This window comes from Lampetra planeri, chromosome 8, assembly GCF_965212315.1.
Source record: "Lampetra planeri chromosome 8, kcLamPlan1.2.h2, whole genome shotgun sequence".
In the NCBI taxonomy this organism is placed as follows: Eukaryota; Metazoa; Chordata; class Hyperoartia; order Petromyzontiformes; family Petromyzontidae; genus Lampetra; species Lampetra planeri.
This window is the reverse complement of record NC_136114.1, coordinates 11,340,560-11,360,377: the sequence shown is the minus strand read 5'-3', so window position 1 is coordinate 11,360,377 and position 19,818 is coordinate 11,340,560. Positions and strand designations below refer to the sequence as shown.

The 19,818-nt window shown below is 44.6% G+C and overlaps 1 protein-coding gene across 3 annotated transcripts in view; it reads left to right on the top strand.

The window, feature by feature from the left end:
• LOC144720328 (serine/threonine-protein kinase BRSK2-like) overlaps positions 1-19,818 on the top strand; it is a 202,073-nt gene that overhangs the window by 13,909 nt on the left and 168,346 nt on the right. The window contains exon 1 of one of the 3 annotated variants that reach the window (XM_078597015.1): positions 15,667-15,862. The exons of the other annotated variants lie outside the window; for them this stretch is intronic. The gene's annotated coding sequence lies outside the window, so the exon portion shown is untranslated. Of the gene's footprint in view, positions 1-15,666; positions 15,863-19,818 lie in introns of those variants that run through there. 3 annotated transcript variants of the gene reach the window in all.

Genomic DNA, 19,818 nt, shown 5'->3' with positions numbered 1-19,818 from the left:
GGGGGTCCCAACCCAGAAAAACATCAACATTTTAAAACGAATTTCCTGCCTAAAATAGAAAAAAATGCACTAACGCATGGTATGGACTTTTTTTTTGTTTACAATAATGTCTAATAGTGTTTTGTATTACATTGCTCTGTTTTTACTTTTTTTTTTACCATTTCTTGTTTCATTGTATGTAATGGCAGAGATTAGGGATGAATGAAGTACAACCATAACCACAATCATATCAACAGAAATCTATGCATTGATTTATATGAAGACAAGTCCAGATATTGTGGCCAAGGTTTAGCAAAATGTTGTTTTTATTTACATAGCATAGCAATTTTTTTGCAATATATTGGGGGAGCATATTTGAATATTGGGGGGGGGGATGTGTCCCCCCCAATATATATTATAATTACGGCCTTGCTTGGTAGTATGTTGCGTATTTATGCCATTGTGTTATGAATCCTATGACCTGAATTAGATTCCCATTCAAGGCCTTCCTCCACGGTAAGCGAAATCAGAACCGGGCTGGGATACCCGTTCGCAAACCTGGACTCAGCCTGCGTGGTGACATATGCTCACAGATAAACCTGTGAGAGACGCGGCGTGGGGAGTGTTTCACCCAGCACTGTTTTTGACAATTGGCTGTGCATTATATTATTTTTATTACAGCAAAAGGCTGAATATAAGCACATCCCTTGGGAGCAAGGCCAAGAGCATTTATACACAGTTTATCTGAAGTGTCCTTGTATCTGAAATTCCCCACCAGTGTACTGTAAGTGTGCATTGTTTATGTCATACTGTGTTGATATCAGGTGTGTCAATATCCAGCTGGTACTGTCTTGAAGCTTTCGTGACTGCAAGGATTAATACTCTTAGTTCTTTCGGTAAAATCACGTAGATAAAAAATGAAATTAATAAAAAATGAAATAAAAATTTATAAAAAATATTTTTTTATTAATTTTAATTTCATTTTTTACCTACGTGACTTTACCAAAAGAACTAGGAGTATGGTACTATCTTATTATTTGTATCGTAAAAGATTTGTCTCGGCCGACAAAGTTCAACTCGAGATGCCCGGGCATTAAGCAAATGACGCACATCAGTTTTAGCAAGGGAAGTCCTCCCTGTCATTGGACCACCTGCAAGAAAAACATTTCCAACACACAAGTCGAAGCCTTGATGAGGGCGACGACGCATTGTCACATTAAAACATTGATATATTATCTGCCATTTACAGATGGACAGGCTGCTCAAATTTTTTTTTAATGGGGGGAAAAAAAACATCTTGTACCGTTGTGTTGCTGCCTTTGCCATACATATGTATGGCCGCTGAAGAAGCGGTGAAGGGTGCTAAAGTGGCTAATGATGTTTCGTGTTCAATGATAATGGTGCCGTTGAAATTAAAACGCTCGCTTTTGATATCCGTAGACTCCTTCTCATTTTCGGCGACACGTAAATAGAAGTGTGGGGGGGGGGGGGATCCGAGCACTTTGAGCGAGGGCTTTAACCCGCGGCACAGCGAGGGGCACAGCACGTATGGTGATTGTGTAAGACGGGGGGGGGGTGGCTTGGGGGGGGGGCTCCCTGGTGCAACGATATTTAATGCGTATTGCGTAGAGTGCTTTTCCGCAGTGCTGACGTCAGTGCGAATTTCCCTCCCCTTGGCCATCTCCTTTCCCTCCCTCCCTCCCTCCCCACCACATCCATCCCCTGTGGCTCAAGCCGGGGCTCGTGCCCGATTTTTTTTATATATATGTATCGCGTGCTTGTACAGCATAATGTTTTTTTTTCCCCCATCGCAACCTTGCTCTTGGATTGTGGTGTCACCTTGTAAAGCGTTTTCCAGATGATTATAATCGTGATATTGGCCCCATTATAAAATAAAGTCTACTGGATTGAATGATGTTCCGTTGGATGCACATTCACATAGAATATTGTAAATAAAACATCCTAATGGGTTAAAGCCTCTGTACTTTGGAAAAATATGCTGCGTTGATGTTATCATAAATATATTAATTTCTCTAATTATTTCATTGTATATAGCGTCATCCATGCTAATTGCGATTAACAATGCTGTACACTAATAATATAAGGGATAAATTAAATATTTACGACAATAATTATGAGGTGTCCGTGCTTCAAATGTACGTATAAAATGCTGCGAAACACAGGTGTTATAGGTTATCGCGGGGCCTCCTTGTGGGCAGCAGTGGGCATTGCAGTACCGTGTGCCAGCAATCACGACGCTTCGCACATTCGCTAACCCTGAACTGACGAGCGCGGGGAAGTATGGTCAAATTTCACCCACTCCGCATGCTACGGAGAGGCCCTCATCCGGAAAATGGATCGACAAAAACAAAGACCTCCCAACGATTCTTAAATGTGAGCACATTGGCACAGGGCCTCCCGTCCTAATTAAAACCCATTGGCTTTCCTTCGCTTGTGTAATAAATGAGTGCACTTTCATTTCCGCCGTGCGCCCCACGGTGCCATCCGATTGCGAATTGTTGCTGGGCGTCGAAAACGACAGAGCACAATAAGTGGTGGTGGGGTGAGGAGGAGGGTGAGGAGGAGGGTGAGGAGGAGGGTGAGGGGTGGGGGGGCAGCCTTGCGCTCACATTGTCGACCAGCTCAGAGCTCCTCCTTTGTGCGAATGAATGCGAAGTGGTCCGGCAAATTAATTGCATTGGGGCGCGTTTTTTTTTGCAGAATCGCGGGGAGGACGCGCGCCGTCGTTTTACAGAGAAGCGAGCGGAGAGAAGCGAGCGAGCGAGCGAGCGGGACAGGGCGTGCAGAGATGACGTGCGGACGCGCAATTTCACCGCAATTGATTTGTGCGGTGGTGGAGTAGGAGGGGGGAGCCAGCGATGGGGGGGGGGAGCGGACGGAGTATGTGGAGATTTCCAGTTAACCCTGTGCAAGAGAGATTTTCTTCCAAATTGAGATTTCCTTTCCAGTTGAGGTTAAATCCTGCAAGTCTGTCTCGTGCCGGCGGACTCCTCTTACCCATCATCCTATTACCCGCGATTCTTATGCGCTGTGGGAGCTGTTGGGTCCGCATAAACTCCGTGTATGGGTGGCACTATTGTTTAAATTTTCCACGTTTTTTTTCTCTCTCCATAGTTCATTCCAGAAGGGTTTCAGATTGTGTTTTTTTACCCAGATAAGAGGAATACAATCGCAGACAAACCCCACAGCATCGGCTGCGATATTGGTCACCTACATCACTGGGGATAAGCGGACTGCATTTGTATTGTGACACTAGGCCATCAGGGAAGAGAAGGCACAACGATAGAATTCAATGAAAACATTTTTCATGGGCGTGGAATGCATTTTGGTTCAATTTAGAAAGATGCCTTCGATTGTCGTGGTTAATTTCCAGTTTGTAGAAAAAAAATACTGAGCGAGCCACCGTAATGGGCTGGTGTAATCGCAATGTGTTTATTTTAACATCCCAGGAAAGGGAACACATTGTGATTTGCAAAGCTGCATATGGGGAGGAACGCCAAACGTTACCATCATCGTAATGATCATTATCATCACGATCATCATCATCATCACCACCACCCTAATTGCAACACTTTTTTATGTCCAAGCAGTGCATCCAAATGGGATGATGTAGGAGAAGGGTTTATATTGCAATTCAGACATGCAATACAACATTTTCATCCGTCCTTTTCAAATTAATATCTATCAGTTTGGTTTGGTCGAAATGTGCTTTGGAACTCTGCGCATTTACGCACGACCTCAGCATCGTGGCCAGCACGCTGTGGCCATGCTTCCAGCCGCATTCAAGTTCGATTCCCACTCATGGCTAACCGGCGACGAGCGATATCTGAGCTGTTCGTCAGCCGCCAACAACTGACGTGGGTGAAGTGAGGTCAAATGACTCGTATGGCCGACACGGCGGCGTGAGGAGCGTGCCCTTGATCCAGGAGTGGACTGACAAATGGGTGTTGCGCAGTAATACCTCGATCTGCGTCTCCCCCTTTATAAGTCGTTTTCCAAATACGTCGTCACTTTGGTGACACCCCTAACCCGATTTGCGTCGCCTTATCCACCACACTTACGTCGCGGACAGCATCATCCATCTTGTCTCGTGTCCGTCGCCTCCACCTACTCTGTACACGAACTATGTTGAATTGCGCACGGATAAATGTATCGTGCTGTAGAGTGCAATATGTAATACAGTACAGCATTTTGGTGATTTGGAAAAAGCGCTTTTGATTAACGTCGTTTTCGAAATTCGTCGCACCTTTCGGGAACGCATCCCCGGACGTAAACCGGGGGTTTTGCCGTACTATTATTATAAACAATCCGCTCTTTGAATTACAATAATAATACTAATCATTATGCGCAACAACAATAATCATTGTTCCTGTTACACGAGTTCGAAGCGGCATTGTACGCGAGCCCTCGCAAAGGCAACACGTGACCGCGTTTTAAAGCTTTCGTGACTGCAGGAATTCATCTTCTTGGTCCTTTCGGTAAAGTCACGTAGAAGGGAAGTAGTAAAATAATAAAAATAAAACATAATAAAATCATTCTCACGACGTTTCGGCCACAACGCAAGCGGCCGTCCTCAGATGAAAACCAGGTCTGTCGAGGCGACGCTGTCACGATCATCATCATCACCACCACCCACAGGTCTGTCGAGGCGACAGTCACATCCTCAGAGACAGCGTCTCCCCGACAGACCTGGTCTTCACCTGACGACGGCTGCTTGCGTTGTGGCCGAAACGTCGTGAGAATGATTTTATTATGTTTTATTTTTATTATTTTATTACTTCCCTTCTACGTGACTTTACCGAAAGAACCAAGAACACGTGACCGCGTGTTACGCCGCCAATGTTCTGCAGCTGCCGTCCGTTCACAAGCGCCGTGGGCAGCACGTGGAGCCTGCTCCTCCTCGCTTTGTTAGGGGCCCATCCATCTAGTACGTACGCATGGGGGAGGGGGGAGGGGGGTTAACCCTAATGCGTACGCTTGCGGATGGGGGGTCTACTGACAATGTACGTACGCATAGGACGCGGGGGGGGGGGAGTGATGTCTCGATAATAATTTGTCTACATTGGCCGTCAAATGAGCCACAGTTAATTTTCATCTTCTTGGTTCTTTCGGTAAGGTCACGTAGAAGGGAAATGATAAAATAATACAAATAAAACATAATAAAATACAATTCTCACGACGTTTCGGCCACAACGCAAGCAGCCGTCCTCAGGTGAAGAACAGGTCTGTCGGAAAAATTCAGACGCTGTCTTTCCGACAGACCTGTTCTTCACCTGAGGACGGCTGCTTGCGTTGTGGCCGAAACGTCGTGAGAATTGTATTTTATTATGTTTTATTTTTATTCTTTTGTTATTTCTCATCTACGTGACTTTACCGAAAGAACCAAAAAGATGAATCCCTTCAGTCACGAAAGATTTTAATCGAAACAGTTCAGTGTCTTCAGCTGTCAGACAAGTGCTACCGGGAGAAGTGGGACTGTGGGAGAGGTGTCACTTGTGTGCCACCGTACTCTTGACTGCAGCCATCACGCAGCTCGGCAAAATAAGTGGCCAAGGTACGCAACGTAATTCTTTAATGCAGCCGGTGGTGGACTATCTATTTGCTTAAACACGTTAATATGATTAATCCTTGATCGTTTCTGCGTGGATTAAATATCGGCCGTTCTATAGGATTCGGGGGGGGGGGGGTGTGCGTCAAGGGTACGTACACAGGTGAGGGTTGGGGTGTAAAAAGTCCGCGTGCGTACAGGGAGGGGGGCAGGGGTCAAGTTTTGATAGACTTTTGCGTACCTACTCAACGGATGGCCCCTTACCCACCACGGCACTCAAGCACGGCTCTCAGCGCTGCACACAGACCTCCAGGTGCAGCACCACCAGCACGCGGGTCGCCTGGCCGCAGATTGTTGGAACTGAGCGGCAACGGTTAAGTTACCCGGGCAGTTATTTTTCATTTGCCCAGTTTTGTAAAAAGAAAAAAAAGATTAAGCTCTTTTTTTTTTGTTATTGTTCTTCATCTTCTTAATACAGCATCTCGAGATGCAGTTGTATCCTCGTGCCTCTTCATTCCCCCCAAACTGCGTTGTAATTGTGATACTTCAACACTGTCACGGTCGTTATGATGAATAATAACTTTAAGACTGTTGTCAATCGACGGCTTTTCAAAGGCGGCGTCAGTCACGGGGGTTGTTTGGCCAAATCTTAGCCGCCGTCACGAATCGAACTACAACAGCCAGGTTTTGTAATGCAGCGCGCTGATCACTGCGACACACTGCTCCTGCCACGTTGGTATTGTATAGTATACGCGTATGCAGTGGGTATTTAATGCTCCCAATGTACGCCGTCAATTACACGGCGGTGTGTACGCTTGCGCGGCGCGTGTATTTGTGCGTCTCTTTTTCACCCCCTGAAAAATCGAAGCAGAATAACGATTTTTTTTCCGAGTCAATGCGATGACCACCACATGCCCCTGATACAGTGCGTTCTGGGTAAGTGGATCTCTGGTTCCTCAGGATGCCCTTGTCCTGGGGCTTGCCATGCGACCGCGTTTTGGGTGCTTGGAGATGAGGGTAGACAAGCTGTCCTAGGCTGCATATATGGGACCAGCTTTTAATAATAATAATAATGACACAAAAACCCTTCGACATTCTACGACAGAATGAAGGCGACTTCACACCACGTAAGCCACGGGGGTTGTTTGACCATTCTGTTCAGTGCGGATCGGTGAATGGGGGGTCACCCAGGAACGGTTCACATTTTCGCTCGGCACTGATGTTAGCCGTGGCCAGAAATATAATTGGGGGGGTGCCGTGTTCGTGGTGCAGTGCGCGAACCACTGCGCTGGTGCTCCCAAATGTATAAATTATTTACGTCTTTTTTATAATAAAAGAAAGCACAGATTCGCAAGACGTTAATGTGAAACTGAGCACTGTAGAAAAAGGGGGTTGAATTAATATTCGTAAAACAGCAGATTAACACCCGATACCATTCAACCTCTTCAAATGTACAAACATATTTATTTTCCGATTAATTGCTACAATTTCCCTGTGTTTACGTTGTACACGTTGCACTTATTGGATGCAAGCTCGGTGCAGCGGGGGGGGGGGGGGGCAATATAGCGGGCACGTTGTTGTGGAGTGGCAAGGGTTATGGGGGGCGCACACGCCAAGCAAAACAGTTTTGCTGTTGAGCATTGATTTTGCGTCATTCGCGCGACGTGGACAGGAGGTCCCGTGGACAAGTGCCCCGGGGTGGTGTTAGTGGCCCGCCGGTGCATTTTTGTCGTGGAATTTGGCATTAGGTTGTCCTGCACCGTTGCCGCATTAACCTTGCATTCGTTGCTCCAGCGAATTTGTGGAGTTAAATCTGGCATAATGGTGGATTTTGCACGCGAAAAAAATCTCTCTCTTGCTAATGTGTGGCCTAAAATAAAATGGTTCTGCCGTAGAGTATGTGCCCTTTACAAGAGGCATAACAATTCCATCATTATCCGCACTGGTAAACAGCATGGGCTCCATCATATTTAAAACATGGGCGGTGGTGAATTGAGGAAACATTTTTATTTATATTTAAAACCATCATCGCATTTTGTGCGTTGGAGCATAACCAGACCTGTGGCAAGCATTTGTGCATTTCAGTCTTGTTTGCATTACATTTTTTTAGAGTAAATAACTGGCGTGGATTATTTTTTGTTGTGCCATATGTCGACAGGTGACTCTCAAATACGAACTTGAGTCGGTGTTCAAGCGCTGTTGTTCGTCCACGCTTGAATCCCGTTTGCCTGCTGATCATGAAAGGCATGACCTCAATGTGTTAGCACCCAGCCTCTCCAAAGCTCTATAGAGCAGCTGCAAATAACAACACAAAGGAATATAAAACTGGCCATTGAAAAACGTTGCCACGGGTCGGGTGATCCAGTGTAGTATTTTTAAAGCCAGCGCTGCGTTATCTCTTCCAGAAACCCGAACCCAAGCCTCATCCTTGCCGATGATAAGGCCACAATAATGTGGAATACATCTTCTTGGTTCTTTCGGTAAAGTCACGTAGAAGGAAAATAATTAAAATAAAACATAATAAAATAATTCTCACGACGTTTCGGCCACAACGCAAGCAGCCGTCTGTCGAGAAGGCAGAGTCAGACTGCCTTCTCGACAGACCTGTTCTCCACCTGAAGACGGCTGCTTGCGTTGTGGCCGAAACGTCGTGAGAGTTATTTTATTATTTATTTTATTTGTATTATTTTATTATTTTCCTTCTACGTGACTTTACCGAAAGAACCAAGAAGATGAATCCCTGCAGTCACGAAAGCTTTAAATCGAAATTTAATGTGGAATACTTCATTGATCGGAGAAAGTGACTAAAGTAAACTGATGATCGCAGTCACTTTCAAGAAAATTGCTGTAATTAAACAGATCATTTTAGATTTTGATTGCAGATGCGATCATCATTAGCGGCTAGTAAATAGCTAAACGTGGAGTGAGAACCACTGTTATGATTATCGCTTTTTTTATTTTGTCAGAAGTGGAAACACTTATGTAATATGCAGTCCTTCAAAGGCTTGTGGTGCAACAAAAGCAACGGATGCCGTTCAGAAAGCATGTGCCATTATCACTGGAGCCTTTTTTTTATCTCCGTCTGAAGTTATTGTATAAGAGCTGTCAAAGTTTGAGCAGAAAAAACAACAACAATGCACGAACACAAACACACAAAAAAAGTTACGTAAGGCACCGAAGCCCCATAATGGAATGAGCTTACGGGCTTAATGTTTTGCTTTTAAAAACGCACACACTGTGCTATGATGTGTGTAATATGTCTATATCTGGCCAGCATTTGGGCTTCGTGCACGGACGAGAGAAGAAGGGCCCCCATTGCTCTCACGCCACATAGGCAGAACAGTGGCTTATTCATTGTCCTTCCATGGCAATGCCCTCGTGCTGCAGGCAATCGTGGACTGCTCGGGATTTAAAATGGTTTGGTATTCGTTTTTTATTTTATTTTCAAAGCCTCTTTCTGGGGCCAACGTGGACTTACTTTGTGCGTGTGCATGCGTGCGTGCGTGTGTGTTTGTGCTCGTGAGTTTGATTTTCCAAGTTCTTTGCAACGTTACTGAAATGTTCATATACTTAAGAAAAGTGTAAACTCTTATGTATTCAATGAAGTATAACGGGTGCGCCTTGTGTTTTTCTAATATTAACCTGAAGTGTGTGGATCCACCTCCCCTCAAGCGAAGAGGTTCGATGACCTGTCGTAATTCATGGGTCGCGTTTCGATTCAAGAATCTATGATTTATTCTCATGCATGCGATTCGATGCTTGGTATCATGAGCTTAACAATTCACACGAATCGATGTCAACGGTGCATCATTACACATCTCATATTTACGTCCAAGACTTGATCAATCTGAGATGCTGAGCTCAAACCTTGCGGCAGTTTGGTACGACGTAAATGTTCGCCCCTTCATCTGGAATTGTTTGTCTCTTCATGCAGCTCGTTGGTACGTGCATCGTCTAGGAGTCCTGAAAGAGTTTCGTTTGCATTTCGATTTAAAGCTTTCGTGACTGCAGGGATTCATCTTCTTGGTTCTTTCGGTAAAGTCACGTAGAAGGGAAGTAATAAAATAATAAAATAATTATTATGTTTTATTTTTCTTATTTTATTACTTCCCTTCTACGTGACTTTACCGAAAGAACCAAGAAGAAGTTTCGTTTGCACTTTGGTCACGTTCAGCTCCAAGTGGTCACAAGCAAGCAGCAAGGGGACATTAGAGAAATCTAGATTGGACCAGCAAACGGCGGTGCCTCGCTGCTTGGAGTGAGAACAAATTAGCTGTCACTGAAATGCAATTTTGGTCTCTGCCAACGGACTGTGATCGTGCACTCGAAGTTGGTGGAATTAGAAAAATTATTCTTGACAACTCGAGGGAAAGAGGGCTGTTCAGTGAAATGAAGAGGAAAGCTCAATGTTGGGCAGGTAGGGGTGGAACTTTCATCCAAAGATCTGCCATTGAGTTGAGAACTAAAGAAGACCAGAAGTTGAACCAAAAACTCTGGGTTCTGCGGTCGAAATGCAGACAGAGTTTTATTTAAAACCCTCTGATATGATTGCAAAATGGCATTCAAGGTAAATTAATAAAAAAATATATGCTAATATCCTACAATTAAATTTCCTCGGACAGAATTAATGTGTAAACCAAGAAAACAAATCTGATGTCTACAATTAATTTTCTGTGCATCTTGTCTTTGAAAGCAAGAATGTATCCACGCGAACATTACGACTGTATATTTGTTGGAGCAATAGGGATGTGATCGGACGTGGCTGGGTGACTCAGGGATCAGAGAATTGAGCCGGCACTGCTCATATTCTGGGTTGGAATCTGGCCATCTGTCCTGGCCTTCGCCTAGTCACCAATAACGAAAAAATAAAACACTCACAAGGGAATATTTTTTTTCTAAAGATGGCTAAATTCCAACTCTGTGAAATCAAAATATTGGTTTGACTGCCATGTTATGAATGTTCCTCTGAACCAGGACATGTGAGAAAGTGTGTCCCCTAGTTTGTGGCTTTAAAAGAAAGGTCTATGATGGGATCTTGGAAGGAGTTCCATAATAACTCTTTTAACAGACCATTCTCTTTTATTATTTGTTTTGCATTTATCATTTCGGTGCCCTAGGTTATTGTTGCAAATTAGACTATCCTGGTCTCTTGATAAAATAAAACAAAATAAACTTAAAACTGTTACAATCATGATGATAAACCACTCTGCTGGAGTTCAGAAAGAGGACTTCAATCTCAGCACGTGACACTGATAGTACAATTGGAATAAAATTTGGGGAAAAAGACGAACAATGACAAGAACATACAGTGGAGTACACTGTCAATCGTAACATATTTAGATTTATTTGAGAAAATTGTGTTTTTTTTGGAGTCATAGTGACGGGATAGCATTTTAAAAAATCAATAACCAGTTATGAACTACCGCTGATGGCTCAAAATCATTCTTACAATGGCAATTTGAAAATTAACTCCAATCGATATGAGATTTTAAATGCAAGGTTTGTACCACAGGTACATGCAGAGGGTATTACAAAATGCTGTGCACGAGGTATTTCTAAAATGAAAAGGAAAAAAATGCGTATGGCGCAATGCGTTTGGTGGTCAATGGGACGCGCAAAGGACGTATTGCATGTTCCCGGTTTCTTGAAACCGGAGTCTCTTCAGATTACGCTTGCGTAGGCAAGGGCGCGTCTCCCATGTGAAGGCACACAAGTCACAGGATGAGGTCATCGACAGCACTTGTGTCCTCTGCAGGCGATAGACACAGGGAGATGGATTTTTATAAACAAAAGGTTGATTTACCCCCAATGGCTCGCTACATATTTCTGGATTTGCAAAAATCGTCATCCCTGCATCTCAGCGCGTTTAGCGGTTCAGCCTCCGTTGCATGGCTTTGATACTTTTCTGTAGCATGCCACGTGTTGGTTAGGGTTTAACGATGCACAACATTGCTGATGAATAGTAATTTTGTTAGATGCTATTTCTTTAGGCCTCCTTTGCGAGTACAAAAATATACTAATAGGGGTTTTCCCCTTTTTTCTGGCAACAAAACTGACACCTTTTGCAAGGAATCATGTTAACATTAACCACAATACTTGCAGTCAAATGCAAACACAAACAATACTTTCATAATGTATGCATTGTCCTTGAAGCGCATTGGTCCACACCAATGTTAACATGATTACTTGCAAAAGGTGTCAGTTTTGTTACAAGAAAAAGGGGAAAACCCTATTAGTGCTATTTCTTAGTGTGCATTTGCTATTCAGGCTTTCGTTTGTGGAGTTTTGAGTAACGCCAATATATTTGTAATCGTTATGTCAATAAAAATTTTCATTGTAACACCCATTGATTCTTATTGTTGACTCCATAAATTGTAAAACAATGGACTTATAGACATAGTTGAAATCAGCTCGTTTGCAGGAGCGAGGTCGAATCTCACATCGTCGGGTTGTGAAAAATGGCAGCAGCCTGGGGTATGTGTTCATCCAGCAGTGGATCGGTAGACATTGTGTTGAGATGCAGTATATAAAATAACATTATTTTCTTTCCGAGTCTTCAAACGTCTGCAAATTGTATTCCCCACATTGCCGAGAATAAGCTTCCCAGTGCTGACAGTCATCTCTGCAGTCGCTCAAAACTGAAATCTCAAATTATTTTTTTGGACCCAAGTAAAAAAACTGTTTGCCGTGTTAAAATCTCTTGGGAGCCACCGTGAATTGTATTTGCGTCTTTTTGGCCTGCACTTCACTCTCACCGCGCCCGCGTTCCCCACCCCCAACGTCGCGGGGCGTGCGCGCGCGCGTGCCCGTGCGCGCGCGCGTGCCCGTGCACGTGCCCATGCGCGTGCCCGTGCGTGCGCGTGCGTGTGCCTGTGGCGCGCGATCGAGGAGGAGGTGGCGGCGCCCAAGAGCTTTGCTCAAGCCTCGTGATGTACGGCCCCAGCGGCGAGCGCTGAAGGCCTCATCCATTACGGGGTTGGTGCCTTTTTCTCCCGGCTCGCCGAAGGGAGTGAGTTTTTCCCTCATTAATCGATTTGCCCGCTCCGCTCAGAGATGTGGGTGGTGGCGCTGCAGAAGGGTTCCCCGGTGAGGGTATAACAATGGGGGGGGGGGGGGGGGGCTGCATAACTGGACGTTCATTTTTGCAGTCCTTCGTCCATCTGCCAAGGGGATATCGGTCTGCCCACGCCCCTGTTCAATTGTGGAGGATCGTTTGACCATTCTTCACCGCGGTGCTTTTCGGTGCAATGTTGGTGAGAGGTATGAGCAGAAGGGCGGGGCAAGTTGGGAAATTGCACGCCAACGATGTTAGCTGTGACCGGGAAATTGAACTTGAGCCACCAGGTTCAAAACGCAATGTGCTAGCCACTGCGCTACGACTCTACCCCAAGAAGTATACGACGGATAATTAGAGATGGCATTACATCGAAAAAGTTTAGTATTCCTAAGTTTAAGTCTTGAAAATGATGTTGCACGCATGACTGCAGTTCTGCACCTGTAAAACTCAATGAAAGATGTGGCCAGCATGAGCACTCGGTCATGAGCAATTCACCACACCCTCATGAGCCGATGAATTGCGACAATTCGGAGTCAGGATTTAAGAATCTGATCATTGTATAATTGGGGTGCAATAACTTGTAGCCAACGAATCTCAACATGACAATGAAAATACGCGTGGCAAAATGCCACGCGACATTGTCATGTAGACATGCACCGTACTTTATATCTGCATGTGAAGTCATGCACATCGTTGCATCACTTTTGCAAGGTGCCCTGAGCAAAAGAGGCTCTTTGACTCAATTGATTCTCACCTGGTCATAAACAAAGCATTTTATCGATTGACCTATTATGTAGTAGCAGCAGCAGCAATCAACGCCTTCTTAGAGCCCTTGGTCTTATGACCGTTTGCTGTGCAAGCAGGCCCAGTGATCGTTAACGAGGATAATGAGCCCGGAGTCGGCTCATTGCGGGAACGTTGAGCTCGAAATTCCTTCCCCAGCATCTCCTCCACTGCATCTCCTCTGCTACATCTCCTCCGCTGCATCGTGTCCATCTTGAGTGGCAGACGCATCACAAATTTCACCGTTCGCGTTGCGAATTTCTAACTGTGCAACCGGTTAAATTCACATCAAAATATTAATAATAATAAATTTAACCTTTTGTAATTTTCCTAAGCATTGTATACATGCTTGTTAGGTGATGAATGGTTCTCCTGCAGTTACATACCCTATTTAGAATGTATACGAAGCCCTGTTGGATTTTCTTTTATATGCACAGCTTATAATCTCCCCCATTGATTACAATTCGGTACTGCCGGCGCATTTACTGTCAAAATCAATGTTACAATAAACCTTTATTAAACACTACCCTTGCTTACCAATCACCGGTTTGCACCGTGACTGAAAATACCCTTGCAATTAATGTCTGCGCAAATTAAAACCAACTTGAGATTATAATTGCATTAAAGCACGCTCAGCATTACTTCGCATGGAGAGGTATTGACAGATTGTACAAGTATTACAGTGTATTGCTTTGTATGCGGCCGATATGCAGCCGGGAGCATTAACCCGTCCTCGTGTGCGCATTTGTATGCAGTGCGCAACGTGCAGCGTTAAGCATGTGGGAGCCGGGCTACTGTAAGCTTGTACCACCGCTTAAAGGCATGTCATTATATACACCAGCTCGCACGCGCCTTGTCCGCACGGTGGGGGAGAGCATGTGTGTGTGTGAGAGAGAGGAGGAAGCCAGAAAGGAAAAAAGGGGTGCATTAACAAACACCATGGCATCCCCTGCTCACGTAGCGGACAGCACACGGTACGATAAGTGCTTTTGGGCAATGTCCTTTTTAAGGCGGTCTTGGCATGTCGGCAAAAGTCGGCGTCATGCGAGGCATTCTGCCCGGGGTGAATGCTGAGAATTCGGCGATGCAGCTTGAGAGGAGAGCGGTGGATGATTTTGCTGTGAAGAAAGTTTTGAGCCGTTTAGAAATGTTTTGCCTTTCTAACTTTATTTATTTGTGCGCTATCTAGAATGCTATCTCTTAACTAAAAATAAATGGGCGGTGTGCAAGTGCGCTCTGCGATCACGAGCCAATCCAAATCTATGGACAGGGCAGAGGGATTTTTGCCACGGCAATATGGCATCGTAGTTCAAGCCACGCATATAGGGCAGAGTTGTTAAATCGCGTTACATTTCGTCCGTTGCAACCACGTGCACACGTGTCTGTACACACGTGTCTGTGCACACGTGCACTCAGTGGATTTGATTCGCAAAAAATGGAACCGTCTTGCCCGAAGCCAGTCGAGGAAATTCCACGTTCATATGGTCTACAAGGGCGACCTTGTGGGCAGTGCAGCAACATTCATTGTTGCATTGCATTTTGCTCCCCCACCTGCACCTACACACACTGACCAGCGTGTTGAAGCAATGGTGAATTCACTCAGACGACCCTCACAGCATGAATTTGCCCTCATATCCAGCAGTGGATTCACATAAGGCTTTTGCATGTACATGTCTTATTTTATATACGTGTGAACTTTATTTCTACTGTATGTAGCCAGCCGTGCTAATCGGAGGTGCGGTGGAAGGACAACAAACTAAACACAATAAGCAGTTCTTAAGAAATTATCTTTCAATGTAGAATTTAAATATATAAACCACTGTATAATACAGGTTTTGGGGGGTTAGATCGCGTAAATAAATATGTCGTCAAAGACAATTTAGTAAGGTGTGTCTTGTTTATATATTTACGCGATCAAACCCAAAAAAACCTGCATTACAAATTATATTGTTCGCGAAAGCCGACGTGTTTAAACTGACACATAAACCAATGTTGACGTCCCATAAGATAGTAACACAAATGTATGGAACCTTGCGAGACGACCAAGGCAATGATGAGGGTTGAGTCAACTCTGTCAACCTCCAACTCGGGTTAGCGCTTACTCCCCACGGGGGGAGTGTTGGGTTGAGTCGTGTAACCTCAGCACCGCCCCTGCCAGAGTTGCACAGCTGGCTCCCCAACAGCCTCCTCCGCAGCTGTTGCACAGCCAGAAAACCGCAGTGCCGTGACGTGGGCAGCGGCAGGAAGCTCCATAATGCATTGCATCATTCTACTGGTGCCACGTCGGCCGTAATAGGGGCTCATTTGGAGGTAGCTTGGGGCCTCAGGGGTCGGAGCGCCGAGCTTTGCGCCGTTGAGATCGTGGGTTCGAAGGCGTGGATGGCCACTCGTGATACCAAAAACAACAACAACGCGTTGTTTCAGCCCGGTCGCCAATGTTTGTGACGTCTTCTGAGGCCATTCTCTGACACAAGGTGATGCTCTTACTCGGTGTGAAAGTGCCACGTGGAAATTTCTTTGTCTCGTGGCAACACGGCACCGAGGGCGCAAACGGGAATGTATTTGGAGAGGAAATAATAAATAATACAAAATAATAATAAAACATACTCAATGACGGCACCTGCAGTGCATCTGATGTGTGTGTGTGTGTGTGTTTTTGTGAATCTGTGTGTGTGTGTGTTTGTTTGCACGTATCTTTGTGTGCAACAACGTTATCGTCATCCACGATCCAACTGCTGTTGGTTGAAGGGTTCCTCTCGCTTCCCCAAGCATCTACTTAGTATGTGCGTCAAAATAAATATGAATGCATTAAGTCTGTTTTTATGTGTTTTTTTTTTTACGTGTGCTATTCCAACTTTGTACATGAGCACGAGCGTGTGCAGTTTGCGTGTCTCTCTCCCTGTGGTTGCGTGGATTTGACTTCGGGTCCTCTGCTTTTTCCCTTCACATTTAGAATCGAATATTTGGCTGCTATAAATGTCCACGTGATAAACCACTTGGTTGAGCTATCATTTGTGGCCAGGTCGCTTCTGAAAAAGCGCTATATAGCTCAGTGGGCCTTACCTGTTCAAGTTAAATAGGTTTCGGTGAAGTGTGTGCTCGCACATCCTTGTGAGCCATGCAGGATAGAACCGCCAATGGGTGGACGATCCCATAAATGGCGGAGGTGCCTTTACTCTGCCACAAAGGATCAGGCAGAGAGATTTTTTATCTGGCCGAATTGTCGCCACGGTCATGAAAGTAAGTCTCCTTTTGCTATTGCGCCAAATGCACTTCCAGCTACCTACTCCATCGGCAATATCCCGGTTCCGCACGCACTTTGCTGCAATCCACCATGTGGACTTGAGGCACGGCGGGAATGCAGAGAAAACCCACAGCGATTTGCACGTTGAGATTTTTTTTATTTCAAATTTTCAGAAAAATTATCAGATATTCCACCAAAATACTGTGAAAATCACAGCCAAGAAGCCCTTCCTTTGTGAAACCCAGATGAATATGGCTTTCACCGTTTCAATATTATTTCACTTGTTTTTAAGAAAGATGTTAATCTTTTGAGTTCTGCCAATGCAAGAACAATAATTACACCACCTTCTCCAGCTGTTATTGCTATGTGTTGCCAACTACTGGCACAATGGGCTTTCTACTGCACCTCACACCAATGTTAATAGCCACATGCCCATGAGTTTTAGTGAACTGGAAAATGCCAGTCTGGCTGGGTTAATCTGATATGTTCTCTGTGATTTAATAGAAAAAATTAAAACCTATTGCTAATCCTACATTTGGCCTTGCTGTTGCTCTGGCATGTATCAGTAGAGATTAATGAGGGTTTATATCAATCCACGCGGTTGAATGGAGCTGTCCAACACTGTAATGTGTCGTTATTGTGGGGAACGGTAGGGTTTGCGGTTAGCGTGCGGTGCTACAAACCCGGTGACCCGAGTCAGATTCCCACTCACGGTCAAAAACAGTGGCGAATATCTGAACTCGTCAACCTCCCCTAGGTCTACTCGGCCTCAAATGAGTACCTGGTGCAGTGTGTAAACATCGCTATAATGGAGGCAAAGGCGGCCGGGCGTGGTGCTGGACACCCACCATCTCGTGCGCCGTGCCGGCCTTCGTAGGTGCTCGCGAACAGCACTTGTCCCAACCGCCTGTTCAGGCTATAGGGGACATCTTTGTCTTTGTGTCGTAATTGTGGTGCTCTTTTCTCGCTTGATGACATGCCAATGAATGCCGCCATATTAAGCGGTGGATGCGCTGGAATTATTGAAACCAAACTGATAACGTCATTACAAATAATTTTACATCAATAATTCGTCAAATACTTTCTATTAATTACAAAATTCATCTGCAATTTTTTTTTAAGCTGCTGCAAAAACGAATTATTTTATTGCCTTTGCACTGCTGTGGCCAAAATATGATTTAACCAGGCGGTAGCCTTGGATGTGTCCCTTGCAAACGACACCTGCACAACCGTAGTTACATAAGGGAATAATAGTTTTTTTACAGACGCTAACGGCACACACATAATGACCTATATTTTCTACAATGGATCGTGTCACTGGGTCTTTGATGTTCATGTGTACAGGAGACGGCTTGCTTAAGGAATTATCTGCATTGCCACGTGGCAGATGTGGCAGCCTCACCTTCACAAACTGTTTCCTTTCAAATGCGTAAATAAATCCCCTGTTTGATGTTTTGTAAAAGGTGTAATGATTTTACTGATGTTTACTTGAGCGCAAAGAAAGCTTGAAACACAGTTCCTTCGAATCTATGCATGGGCACAGCTTTACCGGCAACTTAACAAAAGTGCATTGAATTAAAGGGATTTCTTTTTTTACGATTATTTGAATGTTGATGATGATTTGATGCGGCCAAAGAACAGCAACTATTAGAGATTCGGTTATAGGTGACTTAGCCATGCTATTGTGTTTACGGAGAGTTGGCGAATTGCAGATACACTGTAATGAATATGAATAATAACTTTATATATCCACATGTGCCATTACAGAGTTCACTCCATATTTGATGAAAAAAACTCATTCTGTAATTGTTTAAATAATTTGAAAATAACTTTCATTGTCCCTCATACAAGCAGTGTCAATGATGACTGATGTTTTGTTTTTGGAACCGCACCCCGTGTTCTTTGATTTGACATTGATATGGGGTCAGCCAAGGGACGTCACTCGCTTTACCTGATTGGTCCCCGCCAGTGAGATGATAGGAGGGTTCACGTGATATTTGCGACTGGTGAATGACCACCTGTGCTTTAAAACGGCAGCCTGTGCACTGCGCAGGAATTTAAGAACCACTGATGAAGACTGCAGACCAAAAATCAAAACATCTGGGGAAAAACAATCTTTTAACGTCTGATTCGGGCACATTCAGTTTGTGTTTTGTGCTCGGCAGCAGGTTTTGAATGAAAGTAAATACGGGTACAGTACTGTATATGCACACATATAGTCATCAATGCCATCAAACTGGTCTAAACATAAGTATTAATAGTACATGCAACGGCAATGTACGCAAGGAATTTCTTTACTATATTTTGTAAAGAATGTATGTGCATAGCCTATGCAAATTCGATAAATAGGTGCACAAAATGCACAGGTTCTCATTGAATAGCCCTGTGTTTAAGTTTCAATGTAATGGCCCCGAACGCCTGTTCTATTTCATGACAAGATTATAAAGAAAGGTCCGTGAACTGGGATGTTCTGTGGGGGAGCAGCTCTTTAATGTCTTTGTCTCTGATCGTTCTCTATGTACGTACATCCATTTCAGGTGTTCTTGGTCTAAATGCGTAAGTTGCTTCCTGGGCAGCTGTGTGAGTAGCGGGGGGGGGGGGCGATCCATTGTTGTATTGCACTCCTGTGCACCAGATTTGCGCTTCTCACCTTCACCAACGCACCCTGACCAGCGTGGTGAAGTATAATCAAATAACCCCCGTGACCCGTACAATGCAGGGAAGGCACTCATCCAGCAGTGGATTGACAAAATGGCTGTACAAGCGCAAGTACGTACGTACTGTGCTAGAGCAAGCAGAACATAAACCTCAACACCTGCATCTTCAAAGCTACCTAATAATATAATTGCATAGGAAGCGGTAGGCTAACGCTGAGGGCAATGGCCTTTTCTTCGAAGACCACACGTACCCAGACGCGAGTGAAGGTTATGCACGCCGTGGGTATAAATATCCACGCGTTCATTCTGAAGTTAACGTACTCGGCCTTGAATCCCCCATGACGCATTGCCCGTGCAATTTGGGTGTGAATTTTCGGGCAGTCCAATTCTACCTAATGCAAGATCACACGGAGAGAGCTGCAGATTATTCCGGTCACATCACGGTGATGTGCTCTGACTCTAGGCATCCAGAAGATGCTTTGTCAAGCAAAATGATCTGAACAACCTCATTTGGAGTGCCAATGAGCAA